The 18,742-nt window shown below is 42.0% G+C and overlaps 1 protein-coding gene across 1 annotated transcript in view; it reads right to left on the bottom strand.

The window, feature by feature from the left end:
- Nucleotides 1-16,155: 16,155 nt before the first annotated feature.
- Nucleotides 16,156-18,742, bottom strand: part of LOC134468349 (junction plakoglobin-like) — a 142,541-nt gene continuing 139,954 nt past the window's right edge. Inside the window, exon 16 of the mRNA XM_063222286.1 lies at nt 16,156-18,314. The gene's annotated coding sequence lies outside the window, so the exon portion shown is untranslated. The remainder of the gene's footprint in view (nt 18,315-18,742) is intronic.

The raw sequence follows: 18,742 nt of genomic DNA, 5'->3' as shown, positions 1-18,742 counted from the left end.
TTTATGTTTTGCCTGCTTGATTTTCTCTCGGTGTATGCCTTACTGTATATTCTACTGAGCACTCAAGCCACAGCGTAGCTCCAAATCCACTCTGGAAACAGCCTACACCCTTACACAGCTTACACATTTCACTGTAATTCAGAACTTAATGTTTCATTTTGCTGAAAAACTTCATGAAGATGTCAATGCCATTTTCCTGCTGGACTTCACACTACCAAAGTTATGAAAAGTTGGTTCAATTGACTATGGTGTTTCTGTACTTGACTGGTGTTAAGGCAGGGGTGGGGAACCTATATTTTGAGGGCCGTTTGCGGCCCTTGATGCCGTTTTATCTGGCCCCCGATATCATTTTAAAGTTATGCAGTTTCACATGAAACACGACATATTTTGTGAAGGAAACTTAGAAAATACATTTGCAATACAGTTAAGTTATATTCAGGGGACATAGAAATGGTGGGTTCTGTTTTAAAGCTAGCTGCCTTCAATAAAGGCCTAAAGTGCAGGAACAAATCGTGGTTTGTGTTCGTAATACGGCCCTCGGAGGACTTTAGCGGCCCTCGGATGAATTTGAAGGGGCCCATCGAATGAAAAAGGTTCCCCACCCCTGTGTTAAGGAAATTAATTAAGACTAATTCATTTGACAATGAGACGACGACAAGTTCGATCAAAGTGTAATGGTTTTTGCGAAAGGGAAAGAGTATAAGTTTGCCGAGAACTTGCTCTTTCAGCTTTCAGAATACTCTCTCGTCTCCCCCTTCAACGATGGCCGTGTTTATTAAAAGATGGGGATGGAAATTCACAGAAATCACATTGTTTCTTATCAGAGGCAAAATACAAATGTAGCATCCTAATCACATAGTTCCCTGGAGACATTATCTAGGCCAAGGGAGCAGAGTGTAATACAAAGGGAACAGGCAGTGTGGAATAAAGAAACAATATAAGCAAAGTCTTTGCTACAGATCATAATTATTTCTACACTGGCCAGCAAATTCACCTGATTAGAACATCATAGAGAATACGTGAGGTATTAAAAAGAAGATGAGAGACACCAGACACAACAATGAAAATGACCACAAAGCTGCAATTAAACCTGGGCATCATGAGCACCTGAGCAGTGGCCACAGGCTGGTCACCCTCATGCCATGCCACATCGACACAGTTATTTATGACAAAAGGAGGCCCAATAACACATTAAAATAAATGTAAGAAGCCAAATATTTTTTGCTTAAAACTACCTTTATTATTAATTCACTATCATTTTCTGGGACTCTGAATTTACAGCTTTCATCCTTTGTGAGCCACAATCATCAAATGTCAAGGAATAGGCCCTTAAGGTTTAAAACCAGTTCACTCAATATGAAACAAATCTATAGAAAGGTGTGCACTTTCTGAAATGAGTGATAAAATTGTCATGAACATTTTCATGATATTATAATTACTTTGTATATGACCAGCACCTGTGCATGCAAAGCCTTTTTAGTGTGAAGGCCATGTAGAATTGAAAGGGCAAAACATTATACCGTCTATAGGGCAAAGTGAGTTGCTGCTGGTTAAAATGTCACTTTAAAATCAGCAAGGAAGAGGGTAGAGTAGAGTATCATTTATTTAATCCTGAGGGAAATTAAGGTGTCCAGTATCATACCTAGGCCTACATAAATACAGAAGAAGACACAAAGACATTACACACAACATTGCACATTATTCACCATACATACTGTATATTCACAGGGTCAGATCTGCCTATCCCACTTACAAACATAAACCCACACAACACACCCACACCCCCCCCCCCCACACACACACACACACAAACACACACACACACACACACACACACACACACACTCACACACGTGGTGTACTGTTTAGTGTGAAAAACAAACAGTGCAACATAGTGGCCAGGCTACAGCAGAATTGTAGTCCTGGTTGTTCGGGTGACAGCTGTCAATAACAGTTTACGGGTGTTGAGGGGTGGAGTTGGCGTGTCAGCAGTCTCCATATATGAAAATCAAGTGCAAACAGTGTGCTAGTGGGGGATGGTTGATTATGCAGTGCAGTATTCAATGATGATCTCTGGGTGTCCTTCTGTGTGGTGTTGTACAGCTGGGTGAAGGACTTCCGTAGCCTCTGTCTTGCCTGGGATGGCATGGAATCTGTAGCTGAACAAACTTCTCTGATTGTCGAAGACTGGGTGCAGGGGGTGGATGTTGTCCATAGAGTCACGTTTGCTCAGTGTTCTCTTCTCAGCACTGGTAGTGAGGGCCTCCAGCAGTTGCAAACAACAGACCCAGCTTTCCTCGCCAGCCTGTCAAGGCGTCCAGCATCTCTCTTCCTGATGCTCCCACCCCAGCATGCCACAGCCTCAGGAGTCTGTTGCACGCATTGAAGGATCTCAGCTTCCTCTGGAAGTAGAGCCTGCTCTGGCCCTTCTTGTAGAGTTTAAAATATGTATTACGTTCATTATTTCTAACTGTTTAAATCAACGCTTGAGATTTTCTTTTACTTAAGACATGTAAAAGTTTTATCTTTTACCTTATATGTTTCGACGGTATTACTTCCGTCTTCATCAGAGGAATGCAGCAGACCCACATTGTGATTTTCTTTTACTTAAGACACTACTTGATACAACTTAATTGGAACACTTATCTGTCTGATCATGAAAAGGCCTTTTGTGCCTGTGCATATCCATGGGCCAATATTTAGCCAAAGTCCACTTTTTCCCATTTTCTTTACTTTGTTACTGTTGGTGGTATTGCCAGTGCTTTTCATAACCACTGTAGCCTACTGACTTGACTTTAGGGATACATGTTGCAAGGATACATGTTAAGGATTTAAGGATACATGTTGCAAGGATACATGCTACATGCAGCCTCTTTGCAACATGTGGTGGCCAAGGCAATCCTCATGTAAAGATACAAAATAACCCTTTACACAAGCTTCTTTTCCATAATTTTGAAGCAAATCATCTTTTTGGTGACAGGGGAGTCTATTAAACAAGTAATTGAAATGAACTACTTCAGAAAATAGGCTACTACAATACAATGTATTGAGGGGAAAGGCTATCACGGAGCGCCTGGAAGGGTTGGAATAAGCAGCATGTTTCGGCATCCTGTGTACTTGATTCAAGAAACCAACACACTACAAAAGCTGCAATTATTACTCTATTGTAAGCCACAACACAGATATAGCACAGTAAGTCAAATAAGCAGTAGGCGTACATTAAGTATCAATTCGCTGATTATTCAGTTCAAGCGCGAAGCCATCTAACAAATTTCGTCTTAGGGCCTTTCCCATTACTAATCTCTACCCCTACCCCTGCGCCTTTCCCATGCCCTTCGTGCATTCCAACGAAGCTGTAAGGTGCAGGGCTTGAAACGCAACCGCTACGAATTGGGATACCCCTTCGACAATCATGGAATGACACTGACAGCTGTCACTAATTCCATGCATTAGGTTGACGTTAATAGCGATTGTTTTCATGTACGTTTCACAGAGAAAAGGGCCATCACACATTAGGACAATAGGTGCATTCGACATGTGTCAACGCATGCATGCGCATTTAGACAGCAATGCACCCTGGATGGAAAATTCTGCATGACGGTTAGATTTCCTGTCAAACTTCGAAATTTCGTCGACGTTGCGTTGACGAGGTGACATGTCACATGGTGTAAAACTATCGCGGGATGAATGCAGCTGCAGTCAGATCTTGCAACCTCTGCAGTTGCTTATCCCCTTCAACGCTCGTCGGCGGACTGCCTCCGAGGTCACGCGCCCATGAACTGGTTGGTCAACAACTCACTCACGTGTGTATATGGGTCTTGTCTCACACCTCTACACAAGTTTGCCCAGGTCCCCACTTCAGCTCCTCCTCACTGCCTGTCCCCCCACTCCTCACACGTGGTGTGTTAGTAGAGCAAACTGGTGCGAGCTCATCGTCTCGTTCATATTTGTGGCCGACTTTAAATGCGCTGTATTTAATAACACCCACATCGTGACAACAAGTTCTCGCTCACGTGCTTCCGTCAACGTTGGTCGACAGCAACAAAGTCGTATGGGCTTAGTGCTAAGCTTAGTGCAATGAAATAATTGTTACCACTTTAAAACCGTCAATTGCGGCGAAAATACTTAAATGTGTGTGCTGTTGTGGGTGCCATGGCTTGCCGCCAATTTTTAAACGAATTCGCAATGCATCCAGGGAAACCTTTCGTAGCCCTCCGTCGTGGAGTCTGGTGTTGGAAAATCTACGCGCAGAGGGGTGGGAAGCCCTTTTCCTTACCCCTACCCATCTGTCTGAACGTGAATCAGGATGCCACTACGCCTACACCTGGACGCGCAAAATGGAGGCAAAGGGGATCGGCGTAGAGCTAAGGGGCGTAATGGGATTCACCCATAGTGTCAGGCGAGTGCAGCCTGCGAGCTAAACCTCTCCCCCTTAAGGGCGGGTTATGCTTCCTGCCAGTGCCACAGAGTGCGTTTTAATATGTGACCTTGCCTCCTCCACTTGCCTCCTCCACTCGCTTCTCGTCATGATGACATCACTGACAACAGCATTATATTTCAATATCTTGCAAAAGCTCAATTGTAAAGTCTTTTTCTCATTTGAAATTGGGATGGTGAATGAAAAACAGTCCCTCAAAAGTTGTTGTGGCGAGGCTGACAGCTGGGAAACTTTATCGTTTTCTCCACGGAGGAGGGGCCAGGAGGAGGGACGAGGAGACAAGCACAAGTGGAGGAGGCAAGGTCACATATTGGGATGCACCCACAGAGTGAGCTTGTCGCAGCCATGATGCAGTTAATTTTGGTTTATGTCCTGTTTTGAAGCACGGTCTGCTCGATGTCATTCCACGTTCAAACTGCCTTCAATACAAAGAGTAACCTAGACTTGTCAGTTGTTTTTTAGCTTCACAGACTCGACGACAATGAAAATGAAACATTAAATCTTTATATCATGTGCATGTTTGATCGCACTGGCAGCCACCGTGGTAGTTTGGAACAAAGAAGTGGCTCATTTGTCGAGGACGAAGCGGAATGTTTCCTCGACCTCGGAAACACTGTTCAACTGTCCAAATAACTTATGCGTTGTAACTTGCAAGCGCACGTGTTGTCTTTGGTTCGTGTAAATAACAACTTATTTAATGAAGAGCTCACAGTCCGTAGACCGACGAAGGTTAGAACAAGGAAGTAGCGCTTGTTCTCGACTCGAGGACAGAGCAGGCTGGTCGAGAGGACCAATCACAGCGGCTCTTGCTGCCTTCACGCCGTCGCTGTCTGCATCACTCCCTGCGTCGAGACACAATTTTGGGGAGGTGCCCCAGAGTACCTGCGTGATGGGGGGGCTTCACTCCGTTAACTGCGCGGCTCACTGCATCACGACGCAGGGACGCTGATCTTGAGGCATAAACCACCCTTCACACAACGAATACGACGTGCAGATTAATACACTCCAACAACGTTATTGTCGCCTGCTTTATTGTTTTGCTGTGCTTTCCGCATGTTACTAGTGAGTAACGTTTCTTCTTATTTCAATTAGTCTCGCAAGTCGCAGACTGTTTCCCCTCGAAAACTAATTATGTACAGTAGAGCTTGTCACGTGACACATTACAACCAATCACAATGGCGAATCTCTGAGTCTGCCAATCGGATTCAGTTTCACTTTCTAGGCGAGTACATCTATGGCCTTAGTACACCCACAGACATAGATTAACCTAGACTGGCAATGCCCCTCAAAATGTTCGGATTTCTCAGAGCCTCAGAATCGTAGTCCGCCATCTTGGTGAAGACTCCCGTAATTACGTAATGACGTCACAAATATCCACAAACCTGCATAAGCGGCAACGAAAACAGTCGGCTTCAGGGTTGCCATATGATACTGATTATGTTTGCCCATTTTTACCCACAGACCTCCTTCCTCAACGGGAAACCGCCCGATCTGGCAAGACCGCTCAGCTTCTGGCTCTCTAATAAAACGTTTGGTGGTAGTGAGGGTAATTTCATTCCTGGAGTGAGAATTTAGACGTTACGACTTGTCAAAATCTTACAAAAAATGATTGAAACCCACTTTGATAACGTTGTAATCACCGTTTGAAATCGTATGCATTCCTATGGCTCACAGCTGCGATAGTCTTCACTAGGCGGAGCTATGTCTGTGGGAGGAGCCCACAGGGCGCGAAAAAAGCAAAGATGGCTGCGCCCAGTCAATCCGAAAAGCTGCCACTGGCTAGAACCGCCCATTGCCAGTCTAGGTTAATCTAGGTCTGTGAGTACACCAACCCCCCCAAAACAATTGACACAAAAGGTTTTTCAACAGATTTCAATACATCCAGGTGTCCTTACTAACATACTGAAAATCTAGGAAAATCTAACTTCAGGAAAGGTGTCATTTTCAAGATCAAAATAAAGGTTACTACATGATAATTACATATTAGTTAACTTCAAAACACCTATTACCTTTATATTGGAAACCCAGAAATATTGTGTTTGTGGAAATTAAATGAAATGTTTTTGTCAGCAATATATACATGTCAACATTGCCAGATTTTAACTTCCTTATATTGTTCAACTTCACTATGTCATGCTATTTGCATGAATTAACATGTTTTCAGGATCTGTTTGGTTGGAGTGCTGTTAGGGAGGATAAAGACACTACTGCTATAATAATATCCATGTGCTGTTTGTCAAGTTAGTCAGGACACATCAGTGATGATTCATTGTGTCACTGGGTGTTTTGGGTCTTTCAGCAGCTGAACTGAACTGACAGGAGCCACTCTACTTGTGTAAGTAGAGGGCAAGATAAAATGGTTGCCACTGGAGGGAAGACAGTGTCCTGGAAGGAACATATGGCTTTAGCATAGTTTTCAGGTAAGCCAGAGTAGGGCCTACTGTAGCTTTGTAGGTGTAACGGAGTGGACATTGAATTATTATTTACCAAAATAATAATTAGTAAGTTGGATCGATAAATCGCGACTACGCCACTAGAGAGAGATGTTTTCCCTTTAGAAAATGAATACAAAGCACACAGGTTCGTAAAAGGATGGCAGAGACAGGATTCATGGACAGTTAGCTGTCTTTTTATTATTCTTTGTATAAAAAGGTATAAATATGGACTCTTTGGTCAACCAATGGGCACGACTGGGTGCAACACTTAACAAATAACGACAGACATGGAGGAGACTTGACTTGACTGTTCTTAGAATAAAGACATCACGTGGTCATACCATACTCCATGACAAGATCCCACCCCTTATCTCTACTAACATACCACGGCACAGCAAATAGTTTCACTTCGTTATGTAGCACAGCAACCCACACGAGTAATAAAGTAAGCAATACACCACAGAGCACGGCAAACCAAATAATTAGGGATAGGGTCGTCCCAGCACCCGGGTGGGTAGACAGCGCGATAAATAAAATAAAAGAACCAAACAAAAACAGACAATCAGGGAAACAAACAAAATACAGGACAAGGGAACTCTCACTTCCTCGGCTCCAAAATAAACAACAAAAGAACACGTTCACTTCACACACATCCACTCACTCGATCAGTCACGCAACCCCAGCACACCTGCACTGTATTCACAGATCAGCGCCACAAGCGCACAGTCTTTAACTGGAAACAAAGCAGCGGCTCGCTGCAGCAGACGGCCCACGTAGGGAGATCATCTGCTGGTTACCTGCACACAACAATTTAACAGGCAGGACATCAGTACACATATAGGCGCTCCATAATCAATAGCAATGGGACAGGTTGGCAACATACCATGGGCAGCGAAGCACAATTACGCCCCAGCAGCAACAGGGGGGAAGGACCCGAAACGACACCCAGCGCAGTACCTGGCAAGGTAATGACAGCCAATGAGATGCATGTACGTTAAGGTAGCCTATTTTATGACCTAGGGATGACGGTACATACCAGGAAACATGCCAACTGCACGACTAGTCAGCAGTCTAAAAGGAGGCTCGGCAGTAGTCCGATCACTCAGCCACACAGAAGCGTTGAGACCCGCCACAAAGATTGCCAAATCCCCGTGGCGCGTCGTTGCCCATGGGCTCGTACCTCTCTAGCGACACACTGAATACAGTGGCACACAAACAATCAAATCGGCCGCCTCACCTGTCGCGCCAGGTAGCGTTTTTAAAAGATACCCAGCCAGGTATCACCAATTAGTGCTGCACCAATCCCCTGCTGTCACAGCAGACTGCCGCTGCGACTTAAAGCTGCATACCCTCATTATGCCACATAGGCAAGGGTCAGGGCCTTGTATTCAATTTGGGCGTGAAAAAGAGGAGTGCATGCAGTGACATTTGCAAAGGTATTATTGCACAAGCTGGAAGACCAGTCAGGAGAGAGTTGCAGTAGTTGAGGTCAGATGGACAGTAGGCCTACCAGAAGTGGAGTCATTTAGGTCAGGCACAGTCTGATTGTATGTAAGTTACTGAGAAGCGACATGACTGGGAAACTGAGGCTATGTGGTCAGAGGATGATAGATGGTCATCAATAATGACACCTAGGTTTCTTGTGGCCTTCTTTGAGGCAACAGCAGAGTCCATATTGAGTTTGATATCATGGCAGCTTGAATCTTTGCCTGGGATCACCAGCAGTGCTCAACTGCATTCCATCATACTTGTGATAGTTCAGAGAGGCAAGCGGTAAGGTGTGCGTAGACCATGGAGTCATATGTCACAAATTACAGATATGACTGTGCTTCATCAGTGTAACAGTAGTATGAGAATCTGTGAGAACAGATGACATGACCCAGTGACGTGGTGTACATGGCAAATAGGAGCCCCAGTACCAGCCCTTACAACCCTGTGGAGAGGCTATGAGTTGAAGACAGCTGACCTTGCCATGATACATGCTAAGAATGATAGAATCATATTATAGAGTATCTGGAAGGACTTTGAGAAACATAAAACTCAATTATTTTAATCTAAGAGATGTGTTAAAAAAACATGTTTTGAAAAAAAATGCTAGCTGGCGTGTCTGCACAAAGATCTTTAGATTTACTACAAAACAAAACGAGATGTCCATACTCTCTTCTGAAGATATCTTGTGGCTTACTAGAAACAAAATAAAATGTCATTTTGAGTCTGGCTTTTTCAGATTTTCAGTTTTTGCATTTTTAAATTTAGTGCATATTTAATTAAGATAGTCTAATTACCATATTAAAACATACCATTTCAGAGAACTTGTAATACATTTTTTTTCTCACAAATATGTGTGTAATCATCGGTTTAAATTTCATGGTGATATCAGCAAGCTACATTTTTTGGCCTATTCACCTGGAGTGTCTCTTGGCCCTTATAATAAGCCTATAGCAGCCATGTTGAAAATAACTAATTTCCCAAAGTCAGATTTTACTAGATTTTTAGTATGTCATTTAGGAGGTCCAATAGTAATAGAATCCATGAAAAAAACTTTTGTATCAATTTTTTGGGGTTACTAAATGTACTCGCCTAAAAAAAGGCATCTGGGTGCTGTGTCTGCAGCTTGGCCACTGTCGCGTGGATGACGTCACACGCAGTGTCTGGTAGAGCCTGCCGCGCCCCGCGGTGGTATGTAGGCAACGAGAATAATGGCGTGTGTGAATTCTCTTGGCAAATAGAACGGGCACAAGCTCACAGCCAGTAGTTCTAAATCCTTACTGCAAAAAGTCTCCTTCACAGTCATTTGTCAGGGGTTACACAACCTCTCGTTGATGTAGACAACCAGTCCACCACCCTTTTCTTCCCCGCTAGTTGTGTTTAGCGGTCTAGTCTTACCGTACATAAACCCGTTAGATCAACTTCAGCATTTGGAATGTTGTTCAGCCATGTTTCAGTCAGGCATAACAGACTGGCATCCTGGGAGGGGCCTACTGCCTCTGTTTCTTAACCAAAGCAACCAGTTTGTTCATTTTGTTTGCAAGAGCGTTCACATTTCCCATTTACTCACCTGCAATAAGCTGAGCTATTATCAATTTATGGCATGGGTGTGCCCAGTATGGGGCAATACAGTAGGTCTACGTTTCCTCATTACATTTGCAGGATGAAAAACAATAAGACAGTTTAGCCTTGAAGAAAAAGAGGAAGAAAACTAAAAGCTTGAAGAATTGGAAAATGTCAACCCTTTAATTTTAAACATTAGTCAAGATTGACTAATTAGGCCTAATGGAGGATAGGTTGCTCAATCTGTCACTATTATTTGATCTGTCTTGTGAGAAAGAGGCTGTGAGACTTGAAACCAAGTGAATTCATCCTGAGACTAACCTGGAGTGTGCATTCTTCCTAGAAACAAACAAGGGAAATGAAATCTGAATGATTTCATGACAATCAAATGACAATCAAAATCATCTGGGACTAGGCTTTGACAAACTATGGGAAACGGTAAGACCTGAGTGTTGATATTTTCTAAAACCAAAGTACACTTAATAATGTTGAGTAGCTTCTTAAAACATGCAGACATAACGTCTGAGCTAAAATAAAATAGCAAAGTTCAAGGTTAGCTTTCTATGACAAATGTGGTCAATAACGCTTATGTAGCCTATGTGGATGCATTTATTTGTAGGATGCAATATGTATTTATTTGTAGGATATAACAACATTGCTTTTCATTTTCCAGCTAGTGTATTTATAGCTCATAGCTCGTTTTGAAAGCGTACATTATCCCCACTGTGAGATATGGTAGTAGATTGCTGATGCATAATATCCACCACCATTTCATAGTAGATGGTACAAACGTTCACCATAGGCCTTGCTGGGTTTTTTTCTTCTTCAAATGTTCATAGTTGACTTTGAAAAAGTTCAATGTCTATCTCACTACACCATGGGCATAATCCAAAAGGACAGAAAACCTCTCTTCCAATAACAATCAATCCTAAATTTACAATGGTCTTTAGTTGTTTGAACATATCAGCGAATCATGGAGGGCTTTAGCACCACCACAGTGATCTTAGATTAGATTATTTTAGATCAATTTACTGTATTAGTACCCAAAGGTAGATTTGGTTTGCAGATAAGTGATCTCCACTCATACCTTAGGAGGGTAAGGCACTGACATATAATACAGTGGGTCAGGGGCCCTGGTTTTCAAAGGGGTGTATGTACTGTACACCAAATTCTACAACACGCCAATGGCAGTGGAAAAGAGGCATTACAGTTGATTACAAGGCTCAGTCCGCTGACACCTCCACCAACTCTCCCCCCCCCCCCCCCCCCCCCCCCCCCCCCCCCCCCCCCCCCCGCCCCCCCCCCCCCCCCCCCTCCGCCGACACACCCACACACACACCAAAAGTCTTGTTTGCTGTAGCAGTATTGTGTGTCAGCCCGGGCATGATGAGGCAGGTTCAGATAATTTTCACACAGTGGCAGACAAATTGTCTTGGATCTGGTAGCTAATTGAAAATGTGCCATTACAAAGGGAATCATATACGTAGCATGTATGTGGTAATTCGGATCTATCAACATTTGCAACTGTACTGTTAGACTACTTGTTGTTAATACTCTATTTTTTACGGTTTCTTGTAGGTTCAATTAAGCCTAGGGCACCAGGTAGGCTATGATCAATAATTCTCTGTATTTTAATTTGTAGCGTACCATAAAGAACCAAATGTGAAAATGCCATTAAATAAAGGAGAAATACCAAGCCACGGTACAGTACAAGCAGAAATGGACATAGCAGACAAAATGTCCAGAGTTTACTTACTTAGAAACTCAGGTGCACATAGAGATTCCCAACTACCTTAAAGGAGAATTCCGGCCAGTTTGGATTCATATCCCATCTTGGGTGAACCGAGGGAAAAGGATGAAAGGGAAAACCGCGAGAAATTTTCATGCCTGCTGCGCAAAGTTGTTCAAATGCGCTGTTTTCGGTTAAAGCCTGGCTCGTCGGGCACGTATTTGACCTGTTTTAAAGCTCCTAGCGTGCATTAAAACCCTTTTGAACGCTTTGGCCGTGGTGTGTGTACCCATACAAGTCGATCTAGTGGTTCACAGTTCCATTAGGTAGCACAGGCANGATACAAGAGGAGTTTTCAAAAGTGGCGCATTTTCACACTTGGTCCCTTTCAGCCATTTAAGCAAAATCAGGCCTGTAACTCAGCCTTTTCTTTCAAATCTCAGTAGATGATCACACACATCTATACGTATTAGCCTTACAGTACACTTTGACCTTGTCTCCTAAATAGATGGAAAGAAATATGTAATGTTATTCGACGAAGATGAAGAGGGAGTCAGAGGTATGTGTGTGTGTGTGTGTGTGTGTGTGTGTGTGTGTGTGTGTGTGTGTGTGTGTGTGTGTGTGTGTGTGTGTGTACACACGCCTCAAGATTTAGTGTCTAGAGAAATTGTGTTAGTGGCCACATTAATGAAGTAATTGTAACTAATTACGTGACTATTAAAGTAGCACACTAGAGACGTCAGCATAAAATACTCTTTGGTTAGTAGTGACATGTTTACCTATAAAATAGAATACACAAAGTGCCTGCAGCCTTAAAAATTAAGAGGAGCCTCTCATCCAATGAAACTCTTTTAATGCTCTTTCTCTCTCCTTTCAACAGGTTATCCACTATTTGAAGAATTAAACATTGTAATAATCGGATGCCATGGTGCTGGGAAAAACACTGTTGGAAATTACATTCTTGGGGGGGAAAAAAATAGTTGGTGGTCCAGATCCAAAAAGGCTACAAGCAAAAGAAATGGTAGGACAGTGAATGTTTACAGGGTGCCTGGCTGGAAGGGTGACTTGGACCAAAGCAAAAAGAATGTGCGAAAAGAAATGATAAAGACTTTATGGCATGAATGCAAGCATGGTCTACATGCAGTTGTCTTTGTTATCAATATGAAGAACTTTCAGAAAAAATCTGAATTCTCAGAAAAAACAATCATGACCATAGAAAAGATGTTCACGGAGACAGTATGGAATCATATGATATTGGTATTTACAGAAACAAATGAGAGTGAAAAAGAACTTCTATCCCAAATACAGTCAGACCATACCCTTAACACTCTCGTGACTAAATGTCCAACACGATGTTTGACCAGTAGTTCCACATATGATATCATAGATTTGCTTGAGGTGTTAATAGCACAGAAAGAACAAATATGTTTTTTAAAGAGGGAAAACAGGGTAGTGGAAGAACATGCAAAATCAAAACTGATAGACAGGTGTGTTAAGAAGATTAAACGTCTTGATAATGAAAAACTTTGTTTTGAAGGACTACTTGTGGAGTCATTGGAAAAAACAATGCTTGAGAGGACCATAGCAATGATAGATTGTGACATAAATAAACTGAAAGACATAATGCAGAAAAAAATAAATGAGAATGTGGGTGAAAATGTGTCACAACGCCAAAATTCTAGCCCTGTACTACACCCACCAATGGGTGGAAGGAAAGAAGAAGCATCAATGGAATTGGCCGAAATCTCATCAACTAATAGTAAGAAAATATTGCATCCTTATAACTGTTACTATATGCTAATTAGGCTACATTCAGATCTCTAGGTAGCCAACCAGCCACCCTTGTAACAAATGTTACTGTTGTATATTAGCTCTTATTAGTGCTTTATTGTCACACGTTATACCTATCTGTTTGTAAATAAATGAAGGGGAAGATTGTATGACCTTGCAAAATTACACAATTTCTAATATGATTTTATTTCCTCAAAACAGCTTTTCAAGAAACATTGTATGAAATCTTTGATGCCCTCAAAGATGATGAATTTAAAAGACTGTGTGGATTCCTTCGTGACCAAGGGATACCTCCCACTAAACTCACAGATAGAACAGATGTGCCCGACTTAATGGTACAGAAATGGCCATTTCAGTCCAAGTGTAGCAGCATCATGAAAAATCTGCTGACGAAAATCCATCGCAATGACCTGGCTGAAAAGCTTAAATGACAGAAGGTACTACCCCTCCAGGATCCTTATTTAAAGCTCACATTGTCCTTCTTCATTAATTCTGTGGTAAACTAAATTGCAATACACCTAGTGAAAGCTTTCATCCAAAACAACTTCACAGTTATTACAACTAATGGTTACTGTCCCTGGAGCATTGTGCGTTTAACTGTCTTGCTCAAGGGTACCTTAGCCAGAGGAGAAGTAAGGGTGGGATTTACACAAAAATAGCTGTAACATGGCAGTGGACCACAACTTAACTTGCAAAGGCATCGCACCTCAATGCACAATGCACTGGTATGACATATGCCTTTAGCCTACATGATGTCAGTCTGCAAATAGAAATAGAGATACATACAACAGATACATAAGATACACTTAAAACATAATACAATCATGTCCACATATAGGGTTTAAAGTGACACTNTCCCATTTTTGGAAATNAGCTTATTTTACATTTCCCCTAGAGTTAAATAAGAGGGGTTTACCGTTCTCTCTCTTTCAACCATTCTCTGAGTATGGCAGTGCAAAGTTTACATCCATGCTAGCAGTTACCCTTGAGTCCTATGAGACCAGTTGGCGGCTAACTGGTCTCATAGGACTCAATGTTAACTGCTAGCTTGGAGGGAAAATTTGCACTGCCATAACCAGAAAACTCTATTATCTAACTCAAGGGGAGGTGTAATATGAGCTTATTTGTAATCTAAGCTAATCACCTTTAGGTTAAGGTGGTGATAGTATGGATCCAGTAAACTGGCTCCAGAGCAGTGGAAACATATCCTCATTAGCAATTTCATTCCATCTTAATTCTCTCCTGGTTTGTCACTATGTTTCTTTCTGATTTCAGGTCGACAAGACCACTCGATCATTCATCCATGAAGTCTTGATTTTTTTTTCTTTCAGTCATATCTGTGGATACAGACGTTCAATGGGAAAGCTTAGATGACTCAAGCTATGCAGAAACATGCCATTGGCATTTTGGACACAGGGATGTCCCCCTGACCAGTCTGTGCAGCTAAATGTTCACTATTGGACAACAGGCAATTGCAAGTGTGTTTCTAACAGAGGACAATCTTGCAATTTGACCTTATTCATGTCAGCCATGTGTGACCCTAGTAGAGGATATCAACTTACGGGATCGTCTCAGACCAACAATTGCACAAAGGACACACGTTTGCACCTCAGCGAGCAGAAGGCAAATATTCCGAATCTTCAGAACTCAATAATGGGCATACGGCACACCACAGGTGAACACTGGATGAACACTGACTCGCACTGGTGAACACTGGCTCGCACGCTGGGCCTGTGTGGCTAGTTTTGTAGCTAGCATGATCGGATGGAGTGTTAAGAGACTGATTCTGTGTCGCTGTGGATTTACCTGGCCTTGTACCTGGCTTGTGCAGATATGTTTTAGGACTTACTGATTTTATGTATTGCTTGGAGCTTACGTGGCAATTAGCTGACGTCATGACTGGTCTTTTTAAAAACCACCCTGCCTACATCCTCTGTAAAGACGCTGAAGAAGGCTTAGGCCGAAACGTCTGTCTGTCTGCCATGCTAACCCAGTATTAAAACTGCAAGAAATTGATCCGGGAGTGCGGCTTTTTTACTATACATTGCTTGGAGCTTTTCCATCATAGTGCAAGGGGAGGAGAGTAAGTCAGGAGAAGGCTCAGAGGACTGGGCTCGACTGTCTACAGCAGACATCTGCTTGCAGATGACTGGAGGTAGATGTGTGTCCGAGACATACACCTGGATCCATCATTAGCTCTCATATACCCCGACTGTCACATTATTTATGGGGATATAGCATCCTTAATAGTGTTTGAGATAACTATGTCCAAATTATAATGAACATTTTAAAAAAATCTAATTTTATTCAACATGCATTGATTCCTGAGTTAATTTTGTCGTTTTTTTGTCATTTGTGATTACACAGTATACAGTGCTTAATATAACTGTGTTTCAGTTTAACCCATGATCAGGGGATGGGGCAGAGTGTTAGTCATTCAATTCCTCCACCACCACCTGCATTTTTGTTTGTACCATAACTTTTGAATGGGTGGACAGTTTTTTTTTAACTGAATCTTTTGTACTATCACTATATTTTACTAACCTTTGGGAGCCTAGTTTGGGAGTTCTACCTGTTTTCATTCCTGCCTTCATACATTTATTCCTTCATTTATACAATTATATAATAAGCTGAAGTAGTTATTTAACTAGACGCTTAACAAATAGCAGTAAAAAGAAAGAGGAAAAAAATGAACAGACGCAACTGTAGTTAATATAGTTTATTTTATTTCAAAAAAAGTTTCAAACTAAAAAGGTTCTGTAAAAATGCATATTCATAGTTAATATCCCTCCCCTGCCCGTCATAGTGAGTTTACAGTCCTCCCTCAACACTTGTAATATATAATATATTGTTTGTTTGTTCATTTTCTCTCACAGACAAACTTGGAATGTGCAGAGAGACGTCTGTTTCTGCTAAGGATTAAGGTGTGTCGAGTCGCCTAGCAGTGCCTGCGACGACCACAGCACTATGAACACGAGAGGGAGAGAAACAGACAAACAAACACACACACGAGGCTACATGATTATCATCACAAAATAAATCTCTTTGGCTTTAACCCCCCCGGCCCCTCACCTCAGATTTAGTCATGGTATACCAAGCCCCACCCACCCACACCCACACCCACACAAGGAAGTCTTCCTCAACGCTACGCAATGTGAAGTGGTCAGTACTGTCAGTTCAAATGTGCATGGCATCCACAAGATGCCATTTTGGCATCATATGCCTTCTGTGGTATAATGTAGATGTGAATATTCAGAAGTACTTTGCTGTTTGCCTGTCTACTGGTACATACAGTATGTGTGTGTGTGTGTGTTACTTTCAATAAAGTGGCTTTGCCTGTGCTTAGACTAAACACACTCCACGACCTAAACACAAGCTCTGGCCACAGCGTTTTCAAATATTGTTCTTTGAAGTTCTGGAACCTCATTAATAAATGTTGTGTATGCCCAGAAGAATACATATACTGTCTACGAAAAACTTCTGGGTTTATAACAAAGTGAGCTTGATGGGGGAAAAGGTGAAGAAAGAGAATAAATTGAAATATAATGTGAATTCAAAAAGTATTACATATCACAACATTGTTTGGCTGAAGTCCATACTTAAAAGTAACAAAAACATTATTCAGTATAAAAAAGTCAAACATACTGAGTGTCTACTAAAACATAGTTCGTTGATGGCTATCTCAAACGTAACAAATAAAATAACATATTTGATAATAAAGGAAAATGAATGTGGATAGACCTATATGCTTTATCAATATAACCAAAGCAGTCAGTGTTTTGTTAATGAATCATCATATGACCTTAATGCATGTCGTGACATTTACTGTTATATTTCTTGAATACTAGTAGGTATCAGTTAGCCTAGTCTGCTGTACACCAGATGTTAGAGTGAATTGAAGCCAAGTGGTGCACAGATTTTGCACTTGTGGAGGATGCTGCAAGTTTAACACTTGGAAGAAAGCAAATTTTCCCAGACCAAGATCTACTGGCCAATGGAGATAAGAGGCCGATTGTGATCACATCTGGATGCAAGTGCTTCCTTTGTCTATGACTGAATAATAATACTGGTCATTTCACACTTGATATATAGACAACTGTGGTTGTAGAATGATCCACACAAGTGCTTGCAGAGAGATTGGTATGGAACGAATGCACACACACACACACACACGTCACATGGCTTTATAACAGATATCACAAGTAATGCTTTTTTGTGCACACAAAAATCTGAAAGTCATGTGTGTGCTGTTTTAACATAAACTTGTGCAAAGTCTTATAAATGAACAAGACCCCTGGTGATGTGAGTGGAAGGCCTGCATATGCCAAATGAAGCGCAAACACATCAAGGTCTGTTGATTGGATTAGTGGGTTATGGGGGTCATCTCTCCGATCGCTAATTTCAATCCCCCGCTGTTTGTTTTTACGTGTTTATTCCGACTGGCTTTGCAAAATCATGACCTTTCCCCTTCATAGGTAAAATGCCTCCATAGGTTGCCTCGGAGGAGCAAGATGTTGTGTCCAACATGCAGTAAGAGACTAAAAAAATATCCCTCCCCCCCAGAAAACAGACACAGGAATTCTGCAAGGAAATAGCTAACACACTGCATCTAAAAGGTGGTGAAGCTTGGCCACCCGTAACATCAAAGTTTAAAACAAAGCAACTTGACCATTTTGTCTCTTTTTTTTCTTTTAAGGAACACTGAATCAACTTTGTTTTTTTGTTTTGTTTGTATACAACATTTTGTCAACAACAGACAGCTCGAGACAGCCCAACCCTGTTAGATGGGTTCTTCCCTTTGTGATGTCTCTGTTTTGCTTCATGTCCGGCCACTGCCACAGTAGGTCATCCTCTCTTCTCCATCTTGTGCCTGGAGAATACAACACACCATAGAGGAAATCAAGATCTGACACTGAGGGTTTGCAGCACATTTAATCAGATAAAGAAGGAGATGAGAGAAGGATATGTTCTGAAGTCTACACTCACCGGCCACTTCATGAGGAACACCTCTCTAATGCTGGGTTGGACCCCCTTTTGCCTTCAGAACTGCCTGAACTGCCTGCAACAATACTCGGGTAGGCTGTGGCATTCCAACAAAGATAAATTGGTACTAATTGGCCCAAATTGTGCTAAGAAAATATCCTTATGCCATTATATCCCCAGCCTGAAACGTTGATGTAAGGCAGGGTTGACCCATGTTTTCATGTTGTTGACGCCAAATTCTGACCATTCCACCTGAATGTTGCTCATCAGAACATGCAACATTTTTTCCGATCTTCTAGTCTCGTTTACGGTGAG

Source organism: Engraulis encrasicolus, chromosome 2, assembly GCF_034702125.1.
Source record: "Engraulis encrasicolus isolate BLACKSEA-1 chromosome 2, IST_EnEncr_1.0, whole genome shotgun sequence".
Taxonomy (NCBI): domain Eukaryota; kingdom Metazoa; phylum Chordata; class Actinopteri; order Clupeiformes; family Engraulidae; genus Engraulis; species Engraulis encrasicolus.
This window is presented reverse-complemented; position numbering and strand designations above follow the sequence as displayed.